Source organism: Triticum urartu, chromosome 7A, assembly GCF_056163025.1.
Source record: "Triticum urartu cultivar PI428250 chromosome 7A, HENAU_Tu73, whole genome shotgun sequence".
NCBI lineage: Eukaryota > Viridiplantae > Streptophyta > Magnoliopsida > Poales > Poaceae > Triticum > Triticum urartu.
The window spans coordinates 726,392,383-726,400,073 of NC_141879.1; the positions used below are offsets into that span (position 1 = coordinate 726,392,383).

The following is a 7,691-nucleotide window of genomic DNA, read 5'->3' on the forward strand; positions in this document are numbered from 1 at the left end:
GAGCTAGTCAAGTAGAGGCATACTAGGGATACTCTGTTTGTCTATGTATTCACACATGTACTAAGTTTCCGCTTAATACAATTCTATCATGAATAATAAACATTTATCATGATATAAGGAAATATAAATAACAACTTTATTATTGCCTCTAGGGCATATTTCCTTTAGTCTCCCACTTGCACTAGAATCAATAATCTAGATTACATTGTAATGATTCTAACACCCATGGAGTCTTGGTGCTGATCATGTTTTGCTCGTGAGAGAGGACTGGTAAACGGGTCTACAACATTCAGGTCCTTATGTATCTTGCAAATATCTACGCTACTTTGCTGTATCAGCCTTTCCTCTTCAAGGGAAAACCAACGCAGTGCTCAAGAGGTAGCACAAGTCAATTGCTCCAGTATTGTCACAAAAGATTTTCATTGGACCCGACGCACTAGGTATTACACCTAGATCGAATATGAGCTCCTTCATCCAGACTCCTTCATTTGCTTCTTCCGAAGCAGCTATGTACCTCGCTTCACACGTAGATCCCGCCACGACGCTCTTCTTGGAACTGCACCAACTTACAGCTCCACCATTCAATATAAATATGCATCCGGTTTGTGACTTAGAGTCATCTGGACCAGTGTCAAAGCTTGCATTGACATAACCATTTATGACAAGCTCTTTGTCACCTCCATAAATGAGAAACATATCCTTAGTCCTTTTCAGGTATTTCAGGATGTTCTTAACCGCTGTCCAGTGATCCACTCCTGGATTACTTTGGTACCTCCCTGCTAAACTTATAGCAAGGCACACATCAGGTTTAGTACACAACATTGCATACATGATAGAATCTATAGCTGAGGCATAGGGACTGACTTTCATTTTCTCTCTATCTTCTGCAGTGGTTGGGCATTGAGTCTGACTCAACATCACACCTTGTAACACACACAAGAACCCTTTCTTTGACTGATCCATTTTGAACTTCTTCAAAAATTTATCAAGGTGTGTGCTTTGTGAAAGTCCAATTAAGCGTGTTGATCTATCTCTATAGATCTTGATGCCCAATGTGTAAGCAGGTTCACCGAGGTCTTTCATTGAAAAATTCTTACTCAAGTATCCTTTTATGCTATCTAGAAATTTTGTATTATTTCCAATCAACAATATGTTATCCACATATAATATTAGAAATGCTATAGAGCTCCCACTCACTTTCTTGTAAATACATGCTTCTCCAAAATTCTGTATAAAACCATAAGCTTTGATCACACTATAAAAGTGTATATTCCAACTCCGAGAGGCTTGCACCAGTCCATAAATGGATCGCTGGAGCTTGCACACTTTGTTCGCACCTTTAGGATTGACAAAACCTTCTGGTTGCATCATGTACAACTCTTCTTTAAGATATCCATTAAGGAATGCAGTTTTTACAACCATTTGCCAAATTTCATAATCATAAAATGCGGCAATTGCTAACATGATTCAGATAGACTTAAGCATCGCTACGGGTGAGAAGGCCTCATCGTAGTCAACCCCTTGAACTTGTCAAAAACCTTTCAGAACAAGTCGAGCTTTATAGAGAGTAACATTACCGTCAGTGTCAATCTTCTTCTTGAAGATCCATTTATTTTCTATGGCTTGCCGATCATCAGGCAAGTCAACCAAAGTCCACACTTTGTTCTCATACATGGATCCCATCTCAGATTTTATGGCCTCAAGCCATTTTGCAGAATCTGGAATCATCATCGCTTCCTCATAGTTTGTAGGTTCGTCATGGTCTAGTAACATGACTTCTAATACAGGATTACCATACCACTCTGGTGCGGATCGTACTCTGGTTGACCTACGAGGTTTGGTAGTAACTTGATCTGAAGTTTCATAATCTTCATCATTAGCTTCCTCACTAATTAGTGTAGGAATCACTGGAACTGATTTCTGTGATGAACTACTTTCCAATTCCGAAGAAGGTACAATTACCTCATCAAGTTCTACTTTCCTCTCAGTCACTTCTTTCGAGAGAAACTCCTTATCTAGAAAGGATCCATTCTTAGCAACAAATATCTTGCCTTCGGATCTGTGATAGAAGGTGTACCCAATAGTTTACTTTGGGTATCCTATGAAGACACATTTTTCGATTTGGGTTCGAGCATATCAGGTAGAAGCTTTTTCACATAATCATCGCAGCCCCAAACTTTAAGAAATGACAACTTAGGTTTCTTTCCAAACCACAGTTCATATGGTGTCGTCTCAACGGATTTAGATGGTGCCCTATTTAACGTGAATTTAGCCGTCTCTAAAGCATAACCCCAAAACGATAGTGGTAATCGGTAAGAGGCATCATAGATCACACCATATATAATAAAGTATGGTTACGACGTTCAGACACACCATTAGGCTGTGGTGTTTCAGATGGCGTGAGTTGCCAACCTATTCGACATTGTTTCAAATGAAGACCAAACTCGTAACTTAAATATTCTCCTCCATGATCAGATCGTAGAAACTTTATTTTCTTGTTATGATGATTTTCCACTTCACTCTGAAATTCTTTGAACCTTTCAAATGTTTCAGACTTATGTTTCATTAAGTAGATATCCCCATATCTTCTCAAATCATCTGGGAAGGTTAGAAAATAACGATACCCACCGCGAGCCTCAACACTCATTGGACCACATACATCAGTATGTATTATTTCCAGTAAGTCAGTGGCTCTCTCAATTGTTCCGGAGAACGGAGTTTTAGTCATCTTGCCCATGAGGCATGGTTAGCAAGCATCAAGAGATTCATAATCAAGTGATTCCAAAAATGCATTAGCATGGAGTTTCTTCATGCGCTTTACACCAATATTACCTAAACGGTAGTGCCACATATAAGTTGCACTATCATTATTAACATTGCATCTTTTGGCTTCAATATTATGAATATGTGTATCACTACAATCGAGAATCAACAAAATAGACCACTCATCAAGTGTGCATGATCATAAAAGATATTACCTATATAAATAGAACAACCATTATTCTCTGATGTAAATGAATAAATGTCTCGCATCAAACAAGATCCAGATATAATGTTCATGCTCAACGCTAGCACCCAATAACAATTATTCAGGTCTAAAGCTAATCCCGATGGTAGATGTAGAGGTAGCGTGCCGACGGCGATCACATCGACTTTGGAGCCATTTCCCACCCGCATCGTCACCTCGTCCTTAGCTAATCTTAGTTTAATCCATAGTCCCTGTTTCGAGTTGCAAATATGAGCAACAAAACCAGTATCAAATACCCATGCGCTACTACGAGCATTAGTAAGGTACACATCAATAACATGTATATCAAATATACCTTTCACTTTGGCAGTTCCAATTCCAGTGACCAGTCCCTTTGCAGTAGAAGCACTCAGTTTCAGGCTTAGGTCCATACTTGGGCTTCTTCCCGAGAATAGCAACTTGCTTGCTATTCTTCTTGAAGTTCCCCTTTTCCCTTTTTCATTTTTCTTGAAACTAGTGGTCTTGTGAACCATCAACACTTGATGCTCCTTCTTGATTTCTTCCTCCGCAGCCTTTAGCATCGCGAAGAGCTCAGGAATTGTCTTTTCCATCCCTTGCATATTATAGTTCATCAAGAAGCCTTTATAGCTTGGTGGCAGTGGTTGAAGAACTCTGTCAATGACACTATCATCGGGAAGACTAACTCCCAGCTAAGTCAATTGGTTATGGTACCCAGACATTCTGAGTATGGGTTCACTGACAGAACTGTTCTCCTCCATCTTGCAACTATAGAACTTGTTGGAGACTTCATATCTCTCAAGTCGGGCATTTGCTTGAAATATTAACTTCAACTCCTGGAACATCTCATATGCTCCATGACGTTCAAAACGTCTTTGAAGTCCCGATTCTAAGCCCTAAAGAATGGCACACTGAACTATCAAGTAGTCATCAGCTTTGCTCTACCAGAAGTTCATAACGTCCGGAGTAGACAAAGTGGTCGGGGAAGATGATGGCGAAGCTAGCGATGGGCTGGTGCTGGACGTACACAAAGGGGGTGGACGGTGACACACTCGGGTGAGCGAGCGGCAGCGGCACCGAAGAAGAGCAGCGATGCCGAAGAAAAGCAGCGGCGGTGGCTGGGCTAGTAGAGCGGCGGTGATGCTTGAAGTGGGCGAAGAAGATCCCGATAGCGTGACGAAGACCGGCGTGGACAGTAGTGTTCCTGCGCCAAAGGAGGCTGCGCGGTGCATACCACAAAAAGTCAACGCGGGGGGATGACAGAGTGGACCACAGGCCACGACGCTATGACCCGAGCAACGACGCTGCGACATCAGGCGGGTCAGGGTGACGGCGGGAACACCTCAAGGCGGCGGCGATGACCGCAGGCCGCGGCGCTATGACCTAAAGGGGTGGCGCAATGGCGAGGCATGGGTCGGTGCAACCGCGGGGACGGCCTCGGGCAGGCGGCAAAGACCGCATGCCACGCTCGCTATGGCCAGATGGGGCATTGTAGAGGCAGCACGAGGGTCGGTGCAGCCACGGGGACTACCTGGATAGGACGGCCTCGGGACGACAGTAGACCGCGGGCCGCAACTTGACGTCACGAATGGGTGACGTAGCGGTAGGATTCCGGTCGGTGCAGCGGCGGGGAGAACAACAAGGCGGCGGTGCTGCGGCCCGACGGGGCGACGCTGTGGCAACCCGATGCTTGATCGATGGAGGAGTGCGCTGTACTCGTGGACAGTCTTCATGCGATCTTCGGAGGCGCGCGCAACCGATGAGCCAAGTGGGTCGAACGGCGTAGATGAAGCGCATCGCGGCACAGGCGGGTGAACAATCCGATCGCGCGCGAGGCCGGGGACGCCGCTCGATGGAGGCGGGGTGGCGGCGGAGTCCAAGATGAAGCCGGCGAGTCTGAAGTAGCCGGCCCAGGGTAGTTGGCAAGGGCGAAACAGCCGGCGACGGGGCTGCGACCAGTGCGCCCGAGGTAATTGGCGACGGGGCCACAACCGGTGATGGGGCAGCACAGACACGGCGGAGGCGATGGATGATGAAGAAGTCCCGGTTGGAGTAGGATGGCGGCGGCTGGTGTAGGGCGTCCGGCGACGAGCGAGCCGATGTGCGGGCGGGGGCAGGCCGTGACGGGCCGCCTTGACGCGCTTGGCCGTTGGGTCGGAGAAGAGGCCGGTCGGTTGCGTCGGTGTTGGAGTAGAGGTGCGGGCGGGGGGGGGGGGGCGGGGAGGGGGGGTCGACGGCGGCAGCGGGCGACGCAAACCAATCTTAGATTGGAAAACCAAAAGAAAAACGCCGATCAAAACGACCGGCGAGAGAGAGAAAACCCGGATCAAAGGATCTGTAAAAAAGTGTCTCTAGGGCAGCTGGTCAACACGACAGGCGGACGAACCCTAGGTACAGATGGTGCGGCCCCCGGCGGCGGTCATGACAGCCGACCGTACCGAGGGCGACACGCAGGGCGGAAGCGGTGGGAGCGGCTAGGGTTTGGATCGGCTAGGTTGATACCATGTTAGAAGGGGGAGAAGGGATTGGCGGAATATGATGGATGTATTATTGAGCCTCGAGGGCGAGTACATATTGAGTACAATACTTGAAGGGCAAGACGCCTCTCCTATAGATAAGGTAGGAGACGAAATACAAATCCTAGACTACCAAATACATGCATCCCAAATATATCTCAAAAAATATCATCTGAATTACAACGGAGAGGCTCTTGCTTCTTACTTCGTTTGTCCAGGCAAAGAGAGAGTGTACGTTCATCGTCTCAGCGGTCAGATCCCTACCCTACCTACTAGCATGGTAACGTGAAAATGTAGTGCCCTAAACTCTTATACTTGTGCATGTGTTACATCTCTTGATTACAAACAAGAGAGAGAAAGAAAGATATATCGTTTGCAAAGAAGAGAAAGAAATATATATCCTACATGAGATAGATGTCTGTTGTTTAGTGCCTTTTCTGTTTTCATTCCCCTCCACGAACCTTTCTATTTTTGTTTTCATTCCATTATCAAATGTCAACATATCTGTTTGTGGCCTGGTCTTGGTTTTGTTTTTGTTGTTTTCTCCCGATGCTGGAGCTATAGATGATATCATCTGTGTATTACAAAAGAGGGTCTCGGAGATGATATCTCAAATTAATACCCGGCCTCATCTCAATTCTCACCAAATTGTTTTGGTGCATTGAAACAGTATGATCAATGTATCAAATCGTTCATACATTTTCATTCGGGTGTGTCTGAAGCATGGGTCCTAAGGCCCTTCTCATAGATAGGGTAATGTGCTTTTTAGTTTGAAGGTTCTCTCGGAAAAGAGATGCATCGTATGGTAACATAAATAATTAAACTAACTACAATTGACATAGCATAATAGAACATCATTTAGGATCTCAAAATAGAACACCAACTTAAAATCTAAAGAAAATAGATTACCCAGCATGACCATGCTTCCAACTAGAATACACTGGTACACACAATTTCATGATACAATGTGCAAGAACAGACAAATGATTAGTGTACAAGTCGCCAACGCACATGCAGAAAACATCGCGTGCATAGGTTGGGCTACTAATAGACAGAACTATTCTTCTCCACCCATGAAATCATCCTCGATAGTGAAATCCTACAGTGAGAAAGAAAACTTTGATTTAAATACACATGTCCAACTCAACAATTCATATCCAATGCCTAGATAAACGCCAACGAGAAAAGTACTTACTGCATCCAGCGGGTTGAGAAAAAAATCATCCCATGAGAAGTCATTGATGTCATTAAATTGATCATTAAGTGCATGCTGACCAATGGTACCCACTTGCATAGGGTGATTGCTAACTGCATCCCCGCTATCAACCTTGTCAGTCATTGCGTCGACATTTTCTGTCTGATGGTTGGGAAGTGTAGAAATAGTTCTTCCACTATTAACCATATCTGTATGTGTCATTGAGATTCTACCATTACCAGGTGCGGTGTTTTCATTCAACATCATTCCGACTGAGCTTGTGTTTTTTGCTATGTTGAATGGTGCCATCCGCTCACTCAAGCCATCGAATGACATACTACTGCTAGGGATGACACTGGACGACTGCCGCAGGGATTCAACATCCCTATGAAGCTTTGGTTGCTAGGTGCATTTTTTTGGAACAATCTGCTCATTGAAGCCTGCCATAGATGTAGCATTTCTTTTGACCGTTGCCATTTCATTTTGCACCTCTATGTTCACATTTGATGAGATGGGAGATATTATACCTCTATGAAGAACACCAGTCAACGTCGCATGTGTTGCAGAATTGTATGAAGGGTCTGGAAACTTGCCTTTGTTTGTCTCCACCAGCTTACCACGCATGAGGCCCGCATAGGAATCACCAAAACTATATGAAGGAAATTCATCTAAAGTTGTTTCATTGGGTATGTTGTTGTATAGGTTGGTAGGAGGGTCAATGGAGCCAGCGAATCTTCCCGCATCCGACAGTTTTGGTGCGACATACTTGTACATTCTACCATCATGGATGAATGACCCCGTGCATGAGTTTCTATGTGTGTCCGCCGGCTGAGCTAAGTGAAAAATTGCAGAAAAATTGTTTGGACTTAAAAAACCAGAGGACATACACCATTTTCATGTTCATGGTTACGCATGAAACAACCCTGGTTGTTCATGTTGTTGTAGGATGAGTTATGTCTTTCAGAGGCATCACCAACTGGATTTGATTTGATTC

General features: G+C 44.9%; 1 long non-coding RNA gene across 1 annotated transcript; it reads right to left on the reverse strand.

Annotated features, from left to right (window-relative positions):
• Positions 1–6,386: 6,386 nt before the first annotated feature.
• LOC147962303 (uncharacterized) lies at positions 6,387–6,796 on the reverse strand. The gene is made up of 2 exons (XR_015610320.1): positions 6,698–6,796; positions 6,387–6,601 (listed from the first exon to the last, which is right to left on the reverse strand). It is a non-coding gene; the product is annotated as an uncharacterized LOC147962303 (long non-coding RNA).
• Between the last annotated feature and the right edge of the window lie 895 nt (positions 6,797–7,691).